This window comes from Lissotriton helveticus (assembly GCF_964261635.1).
Source record: "Lissotriton helveticus chromosome 1_1 unlocalized genomic scaffold, aLisHel1.1 SUPER_1_unloc_14, whole genome shotgun sequence".
In the NCBI taxonomy this organism is placed as follows: Eukaryota; Metazoa; Chordata; class Amphibia; order Caudata; family Salamandridae; genus Lissotriton; species Lissotriton helveticus.
This window is the reverse complement of record NW_027611653.1, coordinates 621045-642085: the sequence shown is the minus strand read 5'-3', so window position 1 is coordinate 642085 and position 21041 is coordinate 621045. Positions and strand designations below refer to the sequence as shown.

General features: G+C 46.9%; 1 long non-coding RNA gene across 1 annotated transcript in view; it reads right to left on the bottom strand.

Moving 5' to 3' along the window:
* Positions 1 to 1581: 1581 nt before the first annotated feature.
* Positions 1582 to 21041, bottom strand: part of LOC144805555 (uncharacterized) — a 32858-nt gene continuing 13398 nt past the window's right edge. Inside the window, exons 2-3 of the long non-coding RNA XR_013605541.1 lie at positions 1775 to 1891; positions 1582 to 1681 (exon numbers count right to left, since the gene is read on the bottom strand). This is a non-coding gene — a long non-coding RNA (uncharacterized LOC144805555). The remainder of the gene's footprint in view (positions 1682 to 1774; positions 1892 to 21041) is intronic.

Here is a 21041-nt window from a genome sequence, read left to right as displayed (position 1 = left end):
GGTCGCTGCGGAATCCGGATTGGATGGGTCCAGGATTGTTGTTCTCCTCGAGGAAGAGGGTCAGTTGCCTGTTGACAATCTTCACAATGACTTTTGCTGGGAACGGGAGTAGGGAGATGGGCCGGAAGTATTTGAGGTCCTTAGGGTTCGCCTTGGATTTCTTGAGTAGGGCGTTGATCTCTGCCTGCTTCCAGCTCTCCGGTAAGGTGGCGGTCTCGAAGGAGTTGTTGATGATCATGCCGGAGATGGGGTGCAATGGTGGAGCTTGCTTTATTGAAGATGTGGTGCCGGCAGGGGTCTGATGGTAAGCCGGAGTGGATGGTGTTCATGATTTTGATGGTGTTGTCGTCGTTGACGTGTGTACAGGAGAGCAGGGGGTTGGTGTGGCTGGGGGCGGTGAGTCGGAGGTGTCGGTGGCTGTTGGGGGGCCTGGTTGTTGAAGCTGTTGTGGATGTCTACGATCTTACAGTGGAAGAAGGTGGCTAGGGAGTCGCATAGGTCTTGCGACGGCACGTGTTGTCAGGATGTTGTTGGAGTTGGAGCTGGGGTTGGAGAGTTCCTTCATGATGTTGAAGAGCTCTTTGCTGTTGTGTGCGTTGTTGTAAAGCGTTCCTTAAAAAAAAGTCCTTTTGGCAGTTTGAATGAGTTGGTGGTGTCTGCGGATGGCACTCTTTTGGGCTGCATTGCTGTCCGGTGTCTGTTCGTGGTGCCACTTCATCTCGACCCTTCAACAGGTCTGCTTGGATGCCTGGAGGTCGGCGGTGAACCAGCTGGCTTTTCTGTTGGTGCATCTGTTTGAGGGTTTCTTGATCGGGGCGAGAGTGTTGGCACAGTCGTCGATCCATTGCCTGAGGTTGCGGGTAGCAGTATTGGTGTCGGTTTAAACAACAAAAAAGCATCAAGGGTACAAGGCAATATGACCACACCTATCTACAATTTGGTCTCGTGTGTACAATGAGTATGGGTGCCAAGAACCTGAAGCCACATACCCCTAGGCGTCCCAGGGCATTCACCCCAAATTTCACAACAAAACACAATGGTTCAGCACTCTACAGTGAATAATACTGAGCCAATAAATTTTGAAGAATCCGTTCAGTGGGGCTTACAAATTTCTTTTATTCTTATTTCTTCATGCAAAGCATAGCCAACGAGTTTCGTCCAGAGGACTTCTTCAGGGCTACAAAATTAAATATACAGAAATATACATATTACAAACCACTATTTACAGATAAAAAACAGATATTTTAATACTTCAATACACCATAACTTCAAAATACATGATTACTTAGTACAAGTTAAAAAAATGAGACTTTTGCTTTGTAAGCGGACTAGAGTCACCTACTAGACGGATTTCCCTACATGTTCATATTCGTTTTACAAAACACATCGAGCACAGTAATATTTCAAAATTTAACAGAAGGAGAGAAAGAGAGCCTATTTACATATTTCTTTGACTTTACATTTCCAATGGGAAGGAGCTGATCATACATATGTATGTTATGTTACTTATCAAGTAGATACTATGTTGATCCTAGAATTTTCTATGTTATTTTAATTTCAGATTTTTAAAACATTGCTTACCAAAGGTAGTAAATAGATGTCAACTGTTGATTTTAACGACCAATAGGTGCATTCACGGATGTAATGGTTCAGAGACGCAAAAGTGTGCAGGGATGGCCACCTAGTGTATAGAGAGGAATGTTCTTCTTACTCATACTGATATTTTATGGACATTATGATTGTCCCAGTATTCAACACTAAGGTTTCTACATACCTTGTCAATATGTTATTTGTACGTCCTTCGATTATTTGCTTCAATATGTTTAGCAACAACGGGTTCCTTGGATTGTTCAAGGTTTCTCAACCAGTAATTGTGGCGCTTGTAATCCCCCTTTGTAAAAGGATAAATAAATAAAGTTGTGTATAGACGTTGTTTGCATTATAAGTCCTACACATATTTATGTTAAAAGCATAGAGAAGCACTGAGCCACCAAACGTGTGTTGTTAACCATCACGTAATGATAACGATCAGGAAATACCAGATGTAGGGTGCACTGCTCCTCCGAGCATCCACGGACAGTCTCAAGAGCCCAAGAAACCCGCAATCAAACAAGGGTCCCACCAGCGGCCACAGAGCATATTACGTGCTCCACAGCCGCCGGCAGACCAGCATCAAAACACGGGCAACCAAGCCAAGACATATCGCTTTGCTGTGAAGCAAGCTCCGTTCGTGGTGACATCGGTTATAATTTGTAACCCCGAGCCTGCACATAAATGATCATTAAATACAATTCTAGATAAAAAATAGAGTACCAAAGGAAGCAATTATTTAAACAGGACCGTTGGATTCCAAAGCAATAGAGACACCCAACAATGAAGCAAAGTGCTCCCAAGATTGGTTCTATTTCGTAATATATAATGCTCATGGCAAAGTTAAAGACTAGTCTACTATAAGTGGAGCCATTTTTAAGTCAAAATTCATCCCCACCCTTAAGGTCCTCACTTACTTAAAAATAGTGGGCCCGATTCACAGAATGAACTTAAGACTCAATCCTAAACTTACTACTATTTTGGTATTCACAGAATAAACTTACTACTTTTGGTATTCACAGAAGTTAGGATTTTGTCTTAAGTTTGTTTTAAGACAGACTTAAGACAGACTTAAGACAAAATCCTAACTTCTGTGAATACCAAAAGTAGTAAGTGCATTCTGTGAATACCAAAATAGTAGTAAGTTTAGGATTGAGTCTTAAGTTCATTCTGTGAATCGGGCCCTAAGTCATCATCCTTCATACATCACCGCTTTCAGGAAAAGTCGATACACACTCATCTCAAAATCGCGGGTTTAAATATCCCGCAATTTGCACTCAGCTTCCAAGTGGTAACGAGACCACTCGATTAGAGTCGCCATCTTGAAGTCGACATATATACATGTAGTATGATTGAGGCACACAAAATAGATGTCTTTTAAAGAGGTTAAAGGGAACGGTTCATCAAGATTAAGTACTTTTCTAAGTTAGGAATCAAGGCATGTCCGTTGTATACAAAGGGAAATGATCGTGTAACTAAGTCCGATTTATAGACGCCATTTTGGAACGGTCAATCATTCTCTGTATTAGGAAAAATAAGGAATAAGGAAAAATTCTTCAAAATGTATTGGCTCATTATTATTCACTGTGGAGTGCTGAACCATTGTGTTTTGTTTAGTATTGGTGTTGGTGGTGTCAGTTGGTGGGTTTCGGGCAAGGGTGGCGATTAGCTGATCTTTGGTGACTTTTGCTCCAGCTGCAGCGTGGGGTCCGTTGTGTGTGGTGGTGCATGGTGGGTTTCTTGAAGGTGAAGTGGATGCAGCGGTGGTCGGTCCAGTGGAGTTTGGTGGTGTGGTTGAAGTTGACATAGTTGCTCGCGGAGAAGATGCTGTTGAGTATGTGTCCTGCAGAGTGGGTGGGAGTCGTGACTAGCTGTTTGAGTCCGAGGTTGTCGAGGTTGTCGGGCAGGGTGGTAGAGCTGCTGTTGAGGTGGAAGTTCAGGTCTTCGAGGCGGATGTAGTCCGTGAATGCAAGGGCGTGCATGCTGATGAAGTCGGGGATGGAGTCGCTGCACTGTGGCCAGGGGGGTCTGTAGACGAGGGTTCCTCTGATGGTGGTATTGGGGTCGATGTGGATCTGGAAGTGCTGGTGTTCGGCAGTGCTGAGAATGTCGTCGGTGCTGGTCAAGATTCTGAGGGTGTGCCTGTGGATGATGGTGATTCCTCCTCCTTCTCTGTTGGTACGGTCCCTGCGGGTGATCTTGTAGCCTTCCGGGATGGCTATGGCGATGTCGGGTGAAGGGGAGGGGTTCATCCAGGTCTCCGTCAGGAATGTATTGTCCGGAGAGAATGAGTCGGGTAGGTCCCAGAGTTCAATGGCGTGCTTCTGGGCAGAGCGGGTGTTGAGTAGTATGCATCTGAGGTGGTGGCGTATTGAAGGCTGGTGAAGCTGCAGCTCCGGCAGGAGAAGGATCCTTAGGTGCGCTTCAGGGTGGCCAGGAAGCAGGGGTATAATCGGCCGGTGTTGAGTGCGTGGAGGGTGCTGGCGTTGTAGTGGCGTTCGAGGTGGCCAGGTGGTCTGGCGCTGGGTGCGGTCCAGGCACGGACGAGCGCAGGCAGGTTTGCATTTGGCGTGCTTTCGGTACGGCTGCCATTAGAAGGGGAGGTGGGAGGGAGGAGCAGGGGACGCATCGGCGGGAAGGGGAGAGGAAGGCTGGAATGCTGGAGAGCTACAGAGCGAAAATGGGAACAGAAGCAAAGAATACAAAGAAAAGGAATACAACAGTGGGCACAAAATATTACAGCAGCAGAATACAAAAAAGTAATACAACAGTGGGGAACAGATACCGCAAAAAGTAATACAACAGCAGACAAATAACAAGGAAAAAGGAACAGAGCGAACACACAGATACTTACGGCTCACCACTGGGCCAACAGGGATGAGGTGCAGGAGCGAGCCTGCGGGTGGAGGAGGATCTTGAACTCGCAGCAGTGGGGAGCGACTTGCCTGGATCAGGGTCAAGGGTTGCTCCTTTATCTCACTCTTGATTCATGGCTCTTTAATCCACCACCAGCTACTCTCGGCTCCTTTATCTCACTCTTGATTCGACCGCGTGGCTCTTTAATCCACCCCAAACACTCTCGGCTCCTTTATCTCACTCTTGATTCCACCTCCTGGCTCTTTAATCCACCTCCAGACACTCACGGCTCCTTTATCTCACTCTTGTTTCCACCTCATGGCTCTTTAATCAACCCCCAGACACTCACGGCTCCTTTATCTCACTCTTGATTCCACCTCCTGGCTCTTTACTCCACCCCCAGACACTCACAGCTCCTTTATCTCACTCTTGTTTCCACCTCATGACTCTTTAATCGACCACCCGACACTCTTTAATCCACCCCCAGACACTCTTGGCTCCTTTATCTGACTCTTGATTCCATCTCATGGCTCTTTAATCCACCCCCAGACACTCTTGGCTCCTTTATCTCACTTTTGATTCCACCTCATGCCTCTTTAATCCACCCCAGACACTCTTGGCTCCTTTATCTGACTCTTGATTCCACCTCATGGCTCTTTAATCCACCCCAGACACTCTCGGCTCCTTTATCTCACCCTTGATTCGACCTCATGGCTCTTTAATCCACCGCAAGACACTCTCGGCTCCTTTATCTCACTCTTGATTCCACCTCGTGGCTCTTTATCCACCCCCAGACACTCTTTAATACACCCCCAGACAAACTCGGCACCTTTATCTCACTCTTGATTCTACCTCTTGGCTCTTTAGTCCACCCCTGACACTCTCTGTATCTTTATCTCACTCCTGTAGGTCCCTGCATTCTCGCTTTGGCACTTTTTTCTTCTTTCTCTTCCTCTTTCTTCCCGCTCGTGTGTTTTTCAATCCCTCGTTATGGGTCAAAGTCTGATGAGGGAAAATAAGTGCCAGCCTCCAAAACGAGTGTGCAGATGGGCCCCACCTGCGACCGGCCGGCTCAAATTAAGCTTTAATCAACATCTTACCCCTTGGTTGATAAATGAAAAAATTTCGGGCAATCGGGCAGGGTGAGGGGAAGAAGAAAAACAGGCAGGAAGGAGAAGAACGAAAGGAAAGAAATACAAAAAAGAGAATGCTAAAGTAAGAGAATACGTGCAAGTCACTCCATGACCGCATCTCCTCGACCCATCACTGTGGACTTCTGATACAGCGAATATCTGCGTCTTAGCTGTTGCTTCTTGCTCAAACGTTATGGTGGCCTCATGATCCTACGGGTGGGGTAATCTGGCCTGGCTCATGGTGGTCTCATGATCCTATGAGTGGGGTGTAATCTGCTCTGGCTCGTGGTGGCCTCATGATCCTACGGGTGGGGTAATCTGGTCTGGCTCATGGTGGTCTCATGATCCTATGGGGGTAATCTGGTCTGGCTCAGGGTGGTCTCATGATCCTACGGGTGGGGTAATCTGGCCTGGCTCATGGTGGTCTCATGTTCCTATGAGTGGGGTGTAATCTGCTCTGGCTCGTGGTGGCCTCATGATCCTACGGGTGGGGTAATCTGGTCTGGCTCATGGTGGCCTCATGATCCTACGGGTGGGGGGTAATCTGGTCTGGCTCATGGTGGTCTCATGATCCTACGGTGGGGGTAATCTGGTCTGGCTCAGGGTGGTCTCATGGTCCCAAGGGTGGGGGGGTAATCTGGTCTGGCTGATGGTGGTCTCATGATCCTACGGGTGGCGTAATCTGGCCTGGCTCATGGTGGTCTCATGATCCTATGGGTGGGGTGTAATTTGCTCTGGCTCATGGTGGTCTCATGATCCTACGGGTGGGGGGTAATCTCGTCTGGCTCAGGGTGGTCTCATGATCCTATGGGTGGGGGGGTAATCTGGCCTGGCTCATGGTGGTCTCATGATCCTACGGGTGGGGTAATCTGGCCTGGCTCATGGTGGTCTCATGATCCTATGGGGGGTAATCTGGTCTGGCTCATGGTGGTCTCAGGATCCTATGGGGTGGGGTAATCTGGTCTGGCTCATGGTGGTCTCATGATCCTATGGGGGGTAATCTGGTCTGGCTCATGGTGGTCTCATGATCCTACGGGTGGCATAATCTGGCCTGGCTCATGGTGGTCTCATGATCCTACGGGTGGGGGGTAATCTGGCCTGGCTCATGGTGGTCTCATGATCCTACAGGTGGGAGGTAATCTGGCCTGGCTCATGGTGGTCTCATGACCCTACAGGCGGGAGGTAATCTGCTCTGGCTCATGGTGGCCTCATGATCCTCTGGGGGTAATCTGGTCTGGCTCATGGTGGTCTGATGATCCTACGGGTGGTGGGTAATCTGGTCTGGCTCTAGGTCGTCTCATGATCCTGTGGGTGGATTCCTCTGGCCTGGCTCATGGTGGTCTCATGACCCTACAGGTGGGAGGTAATCTGCTCTGGCTCATAGTGGTCTCATGATCCTCTGGGGGTAATCTGGTCTGGCTCATGATGGTCTCCTGATCCTACAATGGGGGGGGGTAATCTGGTCTGGCTCATGGTGGTCTCATGGTCCTATGGGTGGGATAATCTGGTCTGGCTCATGGTGGTCTCATGATCCTATGAGTGGGGTGTAATCTGGTCTGGCTCTGGGTGGTCTCATGGTCCTACGGTAGGGGGTTAATCTGGCCTGGCTCATGGTGGTCTCATGGTCCTACGGTGGGGTGTAATCTGCTCTGGCTCATGTGGGTCTCATGGTCCTACAGTAGGGGGTGTAATCTGGTCTGGCTCATGGTGGTCTCATGGTCCTACGGTAGGGGGTTAATCTGGTCTGTCTCATGGTGGTCTCATGATCCTATGGGTGGGATAATCTGCTAAATTATGTGAATAGATTGAATAAAGTGTGATTGTTCTATCTTTGCTTTTTAACTGTATTTTCCAAATTGTCGAAGTCGTGTCAGCAAATGTCAAAACTGTACATTTCTGGTTAATGGACCGTTCTTGGAGAGCGGCGGCATCCACACAGTCATCGAGTTAGTATTTTTCAGAAATCAGTCTACAGCAAAGCATTGTTACTAGTTACCTGCTGTTCCCCCAGGTTCCTGGTCTATTAGTTTGGGCATACATTTGTTCTCTTTATAGCATTACTTTGTTTACTGTGCGGTAACATGGGATTCCCTCATCCACACTTCCACTAAGCGTTATTGCATGGATTCAGAGGAAAGGAGGGATGGCCAGTTCAGATGTTCAGTGCTTCAGGGTCTTTAACAGCTTTATTTTCCACTGTAATGATTCTTTGTGTGGTTCCAGAATCATGGAAGTCTTCCATAACTGTGGTGATTCACAAGAAAGGGGGGAGAGATGACCCCTCCAACTTTCAGCTAATTTCCTTCATAGACAACATCAGGAAAATCTTTGAGAAACTCTTACAGTCACGACTCGAGACATGGACAGAGGAGAACTATATTCTCTCTAACCTTCAGGCCGGATCCTGAAAAGGCCAAAGTAGAATCGACCCGGCTCTGAGGTTGTACATGATCTGTATGAAGTACGTGTCCCTGGAAACTTCCCGCTCTTCGTGGTCTTTGGAGACCTAAAAACAGGATTCTATTCTGTAGCCGCTCCGTCCTTCGGAGTCTTCTGGAGGAAGGAAGATCCCAAGCAACTATTTGAGTATCCGAAAGGATCTGCCCCGCGGCAATCATTCCAGAGTAAGATTCAGTATAAAAGAATGCACAGAGAAGTTTGAAATAAACATTGGCGTTGGGCAGGGTTGCGTACTTGCCCCAGCTTTATTCAACATTCACATCAATGGAACTGATTCTCTCGGGAATCTTGGTCTCCATGTTCCGATATTGGAGAAGGAGAATATTCCGATCCCGCTGGTTGCAGATGATACAGTAATATTAGCGCATACTGAAAAATCAATGCATCAACTTTTGGAAGGCTTCGAACTATTCTCTAAAGTACAGAAGTTAATAATCAATAAAGAGAAAAATATATGATAATTAATCCTAAATCAAAGTTATTGTTGACATTCAGGATTGATAGTAAACCAACTAAGCTAATTAAAACATGGCTACCTCGGCATAGGAATGGATGACCATTTATATTGGAAAGCTCATCTGGCGAAGTCGGAAACAAACTTGTCGCCACAATTCTACATTTTGCTAACTCAAGCAGCAAGAGACCAATAAAACTAGCACTGACACATTCAAGACAAATGCACGGGTGGCCTGCTCTTATGGTGCTAACTGTGGGATTTTACGAAAGTTCACGTTGTTCAAAAACTTGGAAAATGTTCTTGAGATGTGTACTGAACATGGCTCCTGGCACCCAGTGGCAGTATTAAGAGCTCTGCTCTGCTCTAGCCTTGTGCTGACTCTGCCTCCGGGGGCAGAGTCAGCACAAGGCTAGAGCGTAGCCTCCACGCGGCTCTGCATCTACTAGAAGTGGTTCCCCCGCTGGAATCAGAGCATTCTTACACGACAGATCGTGAAGAGCACACTTCTCATATAATTATGAGAAAGGGATTACCGCACAAATTGTGTGAGTAGTATTATATGTGTATATAAATTTTGTTTATTTTGTTTTGTAAGTCCTGATGAAAGCTCTACAGACCTTCGGGCCCAAAGAGCTGAAACATGTCGACAACCTTCTTTTTATAATACTGCATGGCCCAGTAACTCGGCCAAAACTTAGTATATAAAATCCTTTTTAACTAATGGAAATTTGCCTTGCAATAAACTTATTTTGGCATATTTTTTCATTTTTAACAACTTTTTGTGGGAAAATCCTTTTTGTCTCTGGACACTGCACTCGAGACTGGAGGTGCCTCTGGATGAGGCAAGCAGTACACACAAATAGGAATAACCCTATGATAACTGCGTGAATGTCAATGTGGGGCGGATGAAACAAATATACCGCTTTTCCATCTATACATTGACTTCTCTGAGGGTTTCCTTATTTACACTGAACCGAAGGTTGAGCAGTGTTACAAGTGTCTATTTTTGTTGATTAAATAATATATTACTTTTGGGGAAAGAAACGGACACACAAAATCCTCATCCCTCCCTGTTGATTAAATATCTTTATATTTCATGTTCAGATTAGGAACTCTTCCGGTGGGGGCCTTTGCTAAATCATGGGTAAAGCCCCTGGAGGCGGAGCTGACACATGTCCCAGTACATAAGGGGGCCCGAGTCATTTATGCGTTTTATGCTGCCGTGTGATATGTCGCTTAAAATCCAAAGGTACTACCTACGTCCTCTTTTTCTAAAACGTAATCTGAGATGCTGCAGTGCAGCACTTTTCTTATGTTATAGAACTGATCGTATGGAGATTTGCCAGGCAGTTGCTTCGTATATGCAGACCTACTACTAACAGCAGCGAAGAAAGTGGGTGCAAACCATAAACCAACTGTAGTGATGGTTTTGCCATTTTCCGAGTTGTCTCTGGGGGCTGTGGTCGTCCTTTGATATATCTGCCCTCATAAACTGGAGTGTGGCTCGACTCCGGTTTTAAAGGCACTCGGGCAAAATGGACGACCAGGAGCCCCTTATTGACTGGACAGAGCATCGAGAGGTATTGTTGCACATTTCTACTTGCACCTGCACTTTATAAAATGCTCGCTTAGGTGTTGGACGTCTATTGGCCCATATCTGAGGGTTAATTTCCATAGGGCTGTCAGCAAAACTGTAACTATTTGGTCAAATCCTCGTTTTTGTAACATAATAGATAACGTTTGCGCAGCAGGCTTGTGCTCTTGTTTTATTTCTGTTGCTTATAAGACAGCTTTCAGGCTTCCTAATAGGTTTAATTGCTGAGTGGGCAACAAGCAGACGGAGACGCCGGTGTCTGCACCTCGGTATGCGCATGTTATTTGGGACGCTTTGTAAGATCTAATGACCGCTCTATCTAATTGATTGGTTTTAATAGTGATGTACGTCATCCGTTTGCACTTGCAGTTCACGTCAGATCATGGATTATGCGCAAAGTGTAGTATTTATATGATCTATGCTTAAGTCATTTTAAATGAACAAGAATTGTGATTGTTTTATTACGTGCTGTAAATATCAATGTTTTAGGCGTTATGGCCAATGTTCCCTCTAATTTTTTTCCTCTGTGTGCGGCAGTGGAGGGTCTCGGTGCACTGCAACCATGGCTATGTGCGCCAGGAACCGAACCTCGCGTGTCTGCAGCGCCAAATGCCACTCGTTTTTGGTGCCCTCCTGCCCTCTGCCCCACTCGTTTTTGGTGCCCTTCTGCCCTCTGCCCCACTCGTTTTTGGTGCCCTTCTGCCCTCTGCCCCACTCGCTTTTGGTGCCCTTCTGCCCTCTGCCCCACTCGCTTTTGGTGCCCTTCTGCCCTCTGCCCCACTTGTTTTTGGTGCCCTCCTGCCCTCTGCCCCACTCGTTTTTGGTGCCCTACTGCCCTCTGTCCCACTCACTTTTGGTGCCTTCCTGCCCTCTGCCCCACTCGCTTTTGGTGCCCTTCTGCCCTCTGCCCCACTCGCTTTTGATGCCCTTCTGCCCTCTGTCCCACTCGCTTTTGGTGCCCTCTGCCCCACTCGCCTTTGGTGCCCTTCTGCCCTCTGCCCCACTCGCTTTTGGTGTCCTCCTGCCCTCTGCCCCACTCACTTTTGGTGCCCTTCTGCCCTCTGCCCCACTCGTTTTTGGTGCCCTTCTGCCCTCTGCCCCATTCATTTTTGGTGCCCTCCTGCCCTCTGTCCCGCTCACTTTTGGTGCCCTCCTGCCCTCTGCCCCACTCGCTTTTGGTGCCCTTCTGCCCTCTGCCCCACTCGCTTTTGGTGCCCTCCTGCCCTCTGCCCCACTCGCTTTTGGTGCCCTTCTGCCCTCTGCCCCACTCGTTTTTGGTGCCCTCCTGCCCTCTGTCCCACTCGCTTTTGGTGCCCTCCTGCCCTCTGCCCCACTCGCTTTTGGTGCCCTTCTGCCCTCTGCCCCACTCGCTTTTGGTGCCCTCCTGCCCTCTGCCCCACTTGCTTTTGGTGCCCTTCTGCCTTCTGCCCCACTCGTTTTTGGTGCCCTCCTGCCCTCTGTCCCACTCGCTTTTGGTGCCCTCCTGCCCTCTGTCCCACTCGTTTTTGCTGATGTTTTATTTTAGTTTTCGTGGTTGCTTTTACTCAGGGCGCCACTCAGCACGGGCAGCATTGTTTGGCAGAGCAGCGCGCTCTTCACAGGCAGGCCCCTCCCTGTTAGTGCACTTCTTAGAGTTTCCTGTTGCTCAAATGGGTGTCATTTTTGATAATTATATGTTTCCCCATATGTTTCATGCTTGATTTTTGCTTCCGATAAAGTGTCACTCATAGTTGTTGAAATGTCACTCGAAATTACAATGAAATTATGAAAATGTGACACATAGCAATTTGTGGCGCTTGAGGCTATGAGGGAGGGCGGGGTAGACTCTGGCCTTTTGTTTATGTATTGCTGTTAATCAGAGCCCCTTCACAGGCTCCGATTAACAGTAATACTTAAACAAAAGGCCAGAGTCTTTCCCGTGCTTTTCTAACAAAAGCGTAGGCAGTTTCCAAACACACGCTCTTTTGTTAGGAAAGCGCAGGGAAGACTCTGGCCTTTTGTTTAAGTATTGCTGTTAATCAGAGCCCCTTCACAGGCTCCGATTAACAGTAATACTTAAACAAAAGGCCAGAGTCTTTCCCGCGCTTTTCTAACAAAAGCGTAGGCAGTTTCCAAACACACGCTCTTTTGTTAGGAAAGCGCGGGGAAGACTCTGGCCTTTTGTTTAAGTATTACTGTTAATCGGAGCCCGTGAAGGGGCTCTGATTAACAGCAATACTTAAACAAAAGGCCAGAGTCTACCCCGCCCTCCCTCATAGCCTCAAGCACCACAAACCCTCCCCCCACCTCCTTACCTGCACGCCTCACGACCGCTCCGCCGCATTCGCGCCGCTCTCTTTCAAAGCGGCCGGCGGCTTGACTTCCTGACTGTGTGCGCGCTCCACGCTAGGTGGTGCGTGGTGAGGTCAGGAGCGGTGCGAGCGCGCGCGCACACGCCTTAGAGGGAACGGTGGTTATGGCATAAACCGCTGACAATAAACCTTTGCCATCAAGTACCACACATGCAGGAATGCTCAGTGGGTTGTGCGCTGCTAGATTTAACATGGACGTCTGTGGAAGTGTGTCCCTCCAGAAAGCAGAGTAGATCATATGGGGGTCAAGAAAGGTTTATTTAAGTATCACAGCTACAGAGACCCCATCCTTCTTCAAGCTAAGACTGAATGACAAATGTCTCTATTCCAGCCCACGGCCCAGCACCCATCCTCACATTCCAGAGTATCATGACACAGGACGACACACCTTCTCCCCCTCACACATTCTAAACTTAAAGAAAATAAAAGGAAACTTAACTATGAATGCAAAGGATACAAAGAACATAATAGAGAATGCATGTAGGAGCTTTGAAAAACTCAACAAAGCGATTTTATAGGCAAAGAGAAAACTGGGGTGCATGGCAAATGGGAAAAGAGCTCACTTTAAGAAACACAATCGTGCAAACGTCGGGGAATACATTTCAAGTGAAGTGGCCCAGAGCCCCTTTCTCCTGCAACAGGCTCTTCCACCTCAGAGCCTGAATCAGGTTCACTCGTCTTTATTGCATTTTTGAAAAACTTGATACCCTTAAACGGAAGACTGAATTTGGATCTGGGAGACTTCATCTTGACCCAGTCTCCCACGTCGACCACTGTTCTCTTCACAGCCCTCCTTTTATCATACAAGATCTGTATTTTTTTATCACCTCTTTCTCTCTTTCCAGTCCTCAATACTGCCCACTGTATGCCTTCAGCATTGGCATGAGACTCCCTTCCACTAGTACTGCCATGTCAACTTGGTAAGTGCACCCACTGAGCAGTCCCTAAACCTTCCTTTTTCTACATGGTAGCCACCCCTAAGGTAGGCCCTAGGGCAGGGTGCATTGTATGTGAGCACTGTGCCACTGCTATTCAGTGCCACAGTGCAAGTGCTCCCTATGTTAATTTGATGTCATGGATTAATGACTCTATGATTGGCTTATTTGGTTTACATGTCAGTCCCTAGTACAGTGCACTGCGTGTGCCCAGGGCCTGTAAGTCAAATGCTGCTGGTGGGCTTGCAGCACTGATTGTGCCACCCACAGAAACAGCTTGTAAAGTGTGTCTCAGGCCTGCCATTGCAGAGCCTGTATGCAGTCTAGTACTGACATGTGGACTTGGTAAGTGCACCCACTCACAGATTTACGTTCATTATTTCTCACTGGGGTTCATTGGGCACATATACACAATAGTAAGCACGGTTATTTTGTCTCACTATCACTTGTGTCACCACTTTTTTGTGGTTCTCGAAAAGGAGAACAAACACTGTTTTTTTCTGTCTTTTCTTTACTTCTTACACACTCAGAGAGAGAGTTACCGATGATGAGAAGTGGGTGAGCTGGCGATTGTTATTCAGCAACCCCGTTGGCGGTTCTACCATGAGGTACTCTTTCCCTTCTCTCACATTTTTTCACTGCTGGAAGGTGGGGAGTCTGGATGGTAGCAGTTGTTGTTTTTAGTGAGACACTGTGACAAACAAGAGTAGTTGAACTGTACACACTCGAGGGAATTGAGAAGAGTATTGAAAACCCCGGATTTGTTATTTACGTTAGGACTAAGTGTCTTTTAGGTGAGGCCTTATGTTGTTTATAAAGTGCACCCACTGACTAGTCTCTAAACCGTCCCTTTTCTACATGTTAGCCACCCCTAAGTAAAAGTAAAGTACAGTCCACATTTGTAAAGCGCACAATCACCCGTAAGGGTCTCTAGGCGCTGGGGGCCGTCGGGAAGATTAAGCGAGCTATTGCCCAGAGTCACATGGTGCTGGGCTAACCTGCCGCCGGAGCCGGGGATCGAACCGTGGTCCCCAGATTCCAGCGTCAGTCGCCCTGGCTGCGGCGCCACACCTCTCCCCGGAGAGGTGTGGCTAAGGTAGGCCCTAGGGCAGGGTGCATTGTATGTGAAAGGTAGGACATGCACTGATGTGTGTAGCATGTCCAGGTAGTGAATTACAGCCAATTTTGTTTTTCACTACTGCAAGGCTACCAGTCCCCATAGGCCAGAAGGGGCAGTTTGGTTATAACACCTTATAATCTTAACTATCCCAGGGAAATGGTAGAAAAATGAATTTAATATGCCTGAACTCAGAATGATAAAATACATCTTTTAGTGAAGTTGGTTTTAAACATTCTGTGTTTGAAACTACCACTTTTAGAAATAGGTATTTTCTTGCCTAACCATCCAAGCCTGCTTCTGCAAGGATGTGTATTACATGTCTGGTCTGTGAGTGACAGGGGCTGAGGGGGCTCCAGGAGACAGGGTGAGTCAGCACTGGGCTGAATAGACCTATCTGCATGTAGAGTGGTGAGAGGAGTAGCACCTGGGCCTGAATAGGGCTGCGCCTGCCTTCCACAATGCTGGCTCCACCTCCTGTGGTGTGTCTGTTGACCCTGGCCCACCCTGACAAAGGAAGAAGTTGTGCACTGGCAGGATGCACCCAGAACTGGTTTAGACTAGGTACAGACACTCTCTACCTTCAGAGACAAAGGATTTGTGTGTATAAAAAGGGGGACCAAGACCCCAGAACTTTAGATCACTTCTGGGAATCAAGGAGAAGAACAAGAGAATCAGCAGGAGTTTTTGACTACCCCTATACCAGTGTGTTGTTTGCTGGGGATGACCTTCAGTGGTTTCTTTATTGCCAAGGAAAGGAGAAAAGACTTTTATTGAAACTTTCATCATCTTGCAGAAAATCTGCAAGGGCTTGAATTTGAGCATGCCTCCTGTCTGAAGTCTCAGGGATACAAAGACTTCACCCCATATGCCTGCCTGCATCTGGAACTTGCTTTTCTGGCTGCTACAGAAGGAAATTGCAAAACTGACGCCGGCGAACAAAGCCATAATCTCCATCAAAGCCGTGAGCGCTGCTCTGACTTACAACGTAGACCCGACGCCGGCCGCCGTGCCATATCGACACCAACAAGCGACATCGTGACCTGCCACAAGCCCTGAGCGCTGCTCCGACTTTGTGACGTAGGCCTGATGCCAGCTGCTATGCCACATCGCCTCCAAAGCCGACATCATTGTGGAGCCGATCTTAGAAGTGGGTGGTCAAGAATCCATCGACATCGTGACATTGTACGGAACCTTGGTTTCGGCGCTATCGTAAGGAACCAACGCCTCCCCTGCTTTGTGCAAGCATCGAGGACCTGACACGCGCCTCCCCTGAAGCAAGGAACCGACACAACACAGCGCCAATTACGCTGTGAGCTGTCTTTGTTTTCACTTTTCCAAGGTACTGTTCTTTGTGGGTCTGTTTTGACTGCGCGCTCGAAGCCGCGCACCTCACGGTCGGCGCCGTACTTTGGGATTTCTTTGACCTCGACGTTGTGATAACTCCAGTTGGGGTTATCTGTTGCTAAAAACTGCGTTTAAGTGAATAACCTATTTTTGAGCTACTTCTACCATCTTATTTCTGCTTACAGTATTGTGGATTTTTGTCGTTTGAGTCTTGTGTTAAGTCTATATTAAGAATACTTATTTTTATAAAACCTGTGTGGTGTACATCTGTAGTGTTTTCCCTGTATTACTGTAAGTGTTCACAAATGCTTCACACACTGCCTCTGAGATAAACCTTCCTGCTCGTGCCAAGCTACCACAGGGTTGAGCAGGGGTTATTTTAGGAGTGTCGCCCCCTTATTCTGACTAGAATCAAGGGTCCCTATTTGGACAAAGGTGCAAGCCATTGCTGACTAGAGACCCCCAGTTCTAAAACCCACCTTTTCATCCACTAAGGTTCTTTTGATCATTACCCACAACAGAGTGACCTCCATGTTGGGGACCCTTCCTTTAAATAAACAAAAGGGAGTTTCACCAGTGGACGAACAAGAAGTGAACCTATACTCGCTAACCTACTTCCTCATGGCCAACTCCCAACTTTCACCACAGACAACAGCTTGTTGCAGAGTCTCTTTAACAACCTTGACAAACCTTTCCACCACACCATTGCTTTGTGGATTGTACAGGGACGCCTTCTTATGCTTGATCCCCCTGGAACTCAGAAACTCTTCCATGACTAAGGTTGTGAACTGAATACCATTGTCTGACAAGAGTGTTAACTGGAAACCCTCACGTTCAAATAACTCTTCTAGAAACTCAATCACTTCACCAGACTCAACGGAATTAACCACCTTTGATATCAGGCCAATGGGAAAACATATCAATACACACGATCAAATAGAGATCCTGAGTCTTCAACTTCACAGGTCCCAAAATATCTATGAAAGTGTCCACCACGGACCAGTAGCCTGTTCCCTAATAACCATGGGTTGAGTCCTGCACTTCAATATCCTGTCATAACACGCACATTCACGCACCAACCTCTCTACATGTACATCCATGGCAGACCACCAATATTCTTACCTGATAATTTGCTTTGTCTTGGCAATGCCTATATGCGAGGTGTGAGCACTCTTTACTAGCTTATAATTTAGAGCAAGGGGTGCAACCAACTTACTACCACACACGAGGAGACCATCCTCCCCCCGCCAGATCTTTCCTAACTTGCCAAAAGCCTTCGAGGACCTCCTCACAGTCCTTCTTCTCACACTAACCACCTTTGACCATGGTGAGGACTTTCTGCAAGTCTAAACCGATCATGTGATGTTCCCTCCACTCTCTCTCTGAAATCAACCCTTCGCTAATCACACACAAATTAATTCCTTCCTCCAATTATTCACCTCCAAACCTCTCAACATCATCTGTCATTTCATACTCCACACCACCAGTCTTGACAGACAGTGTGCCAGAACTGTAGAGCCACAACCCACTTCCGTATCCCATGGGAGACAGAGTCAATGCCTTTCTTGGAGAAGACCTCCCTAAGAGGTTTGTGATCAGTACGAATTCTGAACCTTTTCCCCCACAAATCCTTTCTCAGCTTGCGCACTGCCCAGGAAACACCCAGAGCTTCTTTCTCCACAACAGAACAGTTGCATTCAGCACCCCTCAAGGGCCTAGAGAAGAACATAATAATTTTAACCTCCACATCAACCTTTTGCAAAATAACTGCTCCTAACCCCTTTGAGCTGGCATCAGTGATGAGATAAGATTCCTTTGTGGGGTCAAAACTTCCTAGACAAGGTGCTTCATTCAGATGTTTCTTAATGCACTCAAACTCTTCCTCACAGCCCTTGGACCAAACAAATGTGCTTCCCTTCTTGAGGAGAGACCTCAAACAAGAGGTTTTCCCTGCAAAGTTCGGAACGAACTTGTGATAAAATTCAGCCATGCTGAGAAACTTTACAAACTCTTCTTTGTTCAAAGGGTTGTGCAAATTACAAATGGTGCTTAGGTTTGATGCCTGCAGCGGACACAAAATGCCCAAGGTACTCTAATTCTTTGACATCAAATTTGCACTGGTCAGCAATAAGGGTGAGGTCAGCATCAATTAACTTCTTCAATACTGACCTCAGCCTCCCATTATGATCCTCAAGATCCACACCAAAGATGAGCACATCATCTGGGTACACCTTGAAACCCTGAAGGCTTCCAAGAATGCCCTCCATCGCCCTCTGAAAAACTGAGGCCGCAGAAATCAGTCGGTAGGCATTCTTAGAAACCTAAGGGTACCAAAGGGTGTTACCCAGGAGGTAAGGTCCTGGGAAGAGGAGTAAATGCTCTGAATGTTCTGAAGAGGAGTGAAGGCCGGCCTGGTGATAGGCGGAGGTCAAGTCCAAGAAAAAAAATGCCTTGCCCACTCAAGAGAACACAGCATTTTAGTTATGTGGGTGAAAGCATAATGATCAACAATAACTGCTTTGTTGAGCTCCCTCAAGCTCACACAGAGCCTAGCCTCCCCATTGGCTTTGCGGGCCATAACAACAGGAGAGACCCACAACGTTGCTTCAACTTCTTGAATGATAAACTTGGCTAAGAGATTGCCTAATTCAACTTTTATGCTCTCCCTTACTTACAGAGGTGCATTTCTGACCTTAGCTGTTTTTGGAACAGCGTTAGATTTGACCTTTATCCCATGTACATAGTTTTTGAAACAAACACAGTTCACCAGCAAAGACCTCAAGGAATTCCTTGATCCAGTCTCGATTAGCATTACTAACAACCCTAACTGGTGGTAATTTTTTTAGGCAGACAGATCTCATTGGGATAAAGGCAGATATGTAGATCACGTTGATGGAAGCAACTTATGAGCGAGTCCCGCTTCATCGAGACATAGATTTTACCAGGGATGACTCTCCCTTTGAAGTCAATCGTGCCCCAGAAATAACCCAGCAACTCAATAGTCACCATACCTTAACCTTTTGGTCTAATGTCTGGCTTCAACAGGGTGAGTTTGCCCAGCAGATTACACTCATAAAATGTTTTGGGGACTAGCGGTATCTTGGCCCCAAAGTCGAAGAGCATGCTCACTAGAGCATCACTGATCAAAACTAGCTCCTGAGGGCCATCTCTAGCATTCCCTGTGACAGGGAGAACATTGATTCCTTCTAAATCTTCTTCATAAAGATAAACTTCCCTGACTTTTTTATGCTCGTGGCCCGTTCTGCAGCTCTTTGAGACGTGACCTTTTCTCTCACAAGTTTTGCACATGGCCTTCCAACCTGGGCAGTCTTTAACCCGTTGCCTGTGGCGCGAATTTCACCGCTGTGCGGGCATATTAATGAGTGGGTGCAGTACGTACAGCCCCTCCACACATGCCCACTGTGACGTTAGGGGGCCGTCCGACGCACGCAACGGATTAAAGCTGGCCATATGGCCAGAGTTGCCACACCTGAAGCACTTCCTGTGAAAATTCTTTGTGTTAAAGGACTTTGAAGTGGTGCTCAATATGGGTTTAACAAATCTATCCACCACCACCTTGACATTAATGTTCTCCTTTTTATCACCTGTACTGTCTTTGCGTATAATATCAACACACACTTTTGAATGCCCATGACTTTTGGCTATGGTCAGCACTTCTTGAAGAGATGGTGTGTCTTTTTACCACAGGGCATGTCTTGTTTTGTCGAGGGTGCATCCTAACATGAACTAATCTCTTAAGCGATCCCCTAAAGCGGCACCAAAATTGCACGTGGAAGCCAATTTGCGCAAGGTAGTTATGTACTGTTCGACCGACTCATCCTGCCTTTGCATCCTTCTCCCGAAGTGATATTGTTCAAGGACTGTACTCACTTTGGGGAGGTGGTGCAAGTCCAACTTTTTGAAGCAGATCTCGTATTCATTAAGAGTGTCGGAGTCACTATCAGAGAGTTCAGGAAGGTGTTCAAAGAATTCTTATCCCTCAGAGCCCAAACAATGCATTAGCAATGAGGCTTTCCTCCCTGCGCTTAAGTGGCACAGACACGAGCATAATGTGTGGAAACCTTCTTCCACGAGAGAGGAGGAACTTCTGGAGATGTCAACAAGAAGGGAGGGGCAGTGACATCTTGCATGATGTACGAGCTATGTTTTCACCTAGTTACTACTTAAGGGTGATCTTCAGTGATCTGCGTACAGTGCACAATATCCACAAACCTTATAAGCTGTGCGCATCAGCGGAACTGCGTGAAACTTCACCAATTAAAATTTAGGCCAATGTGCACAATGCCAGAAACTATATTTGCTGTCAACATCAGTAGAACGATCAGCCTGATTACTGATGGCACATATTTATACAGGGAGGAGTCACTTTAGTTTGGTGCTCAATTCCATGTGTAGATGTGGGTCTGGGGGTGCCTGATAACTGAAAGGCACACATTTGTTTACATACAATTTCATATATGTCTGATTTATTATTCCTATTACAGCGCCTTCTACCTTGAGAAGGCCCATCCTAGACCAGTGTGTGGACAAAACCCATGCCGACAAATCGAGGACAAAGGGATTGGAACATGGTCTAGGAACACTTGCAACAAATCCTACATCAAACCTCACATTTAACTGATGGAGAGCTATGAGCGACCTGAAGCGTAATACTGAGAAAAAGTAACCTGGAGAATTGCTGCAAATTAAAGTAAATTAAAAAAAACGAATAAAGAACTACATAACCACAGCTGTGGGACCTGGAAGCCGATTGTTTCTCAATAAAGCCCTAGTTTGTGATTACCTTACAGTGCTCACATTATCATCCGCGCTAGAAGAGATGGGAGCCTGGGGTGTCTGGTCACAGAAGCTCATTTACATACAAAGGGGGTGACAGCCTGTTCACAACACACAGCACAACTTGCTTACGTAAAGTGCTAGTACACCGAACAGGGTAAAGTCTTGTGTCGCTTTTTTTCATTTTCTTTAATATATCCTGCACCACGCTCTCTTCTTCTCTTTCTCTCATTTCAATTCATCATAAATTACTCAATTTCACTATTGCTTTATCAGCACGGCACAAGTCGAGGGGGTAGCCACAGTTTAAGGGGTCCCCCCACTATTATCTAGAAACGGGACTCAGTTCCACCTAGATCCTTAGTCTGCAACTGGTAATTGTTACTTTGTGCCCCTGCACTGCA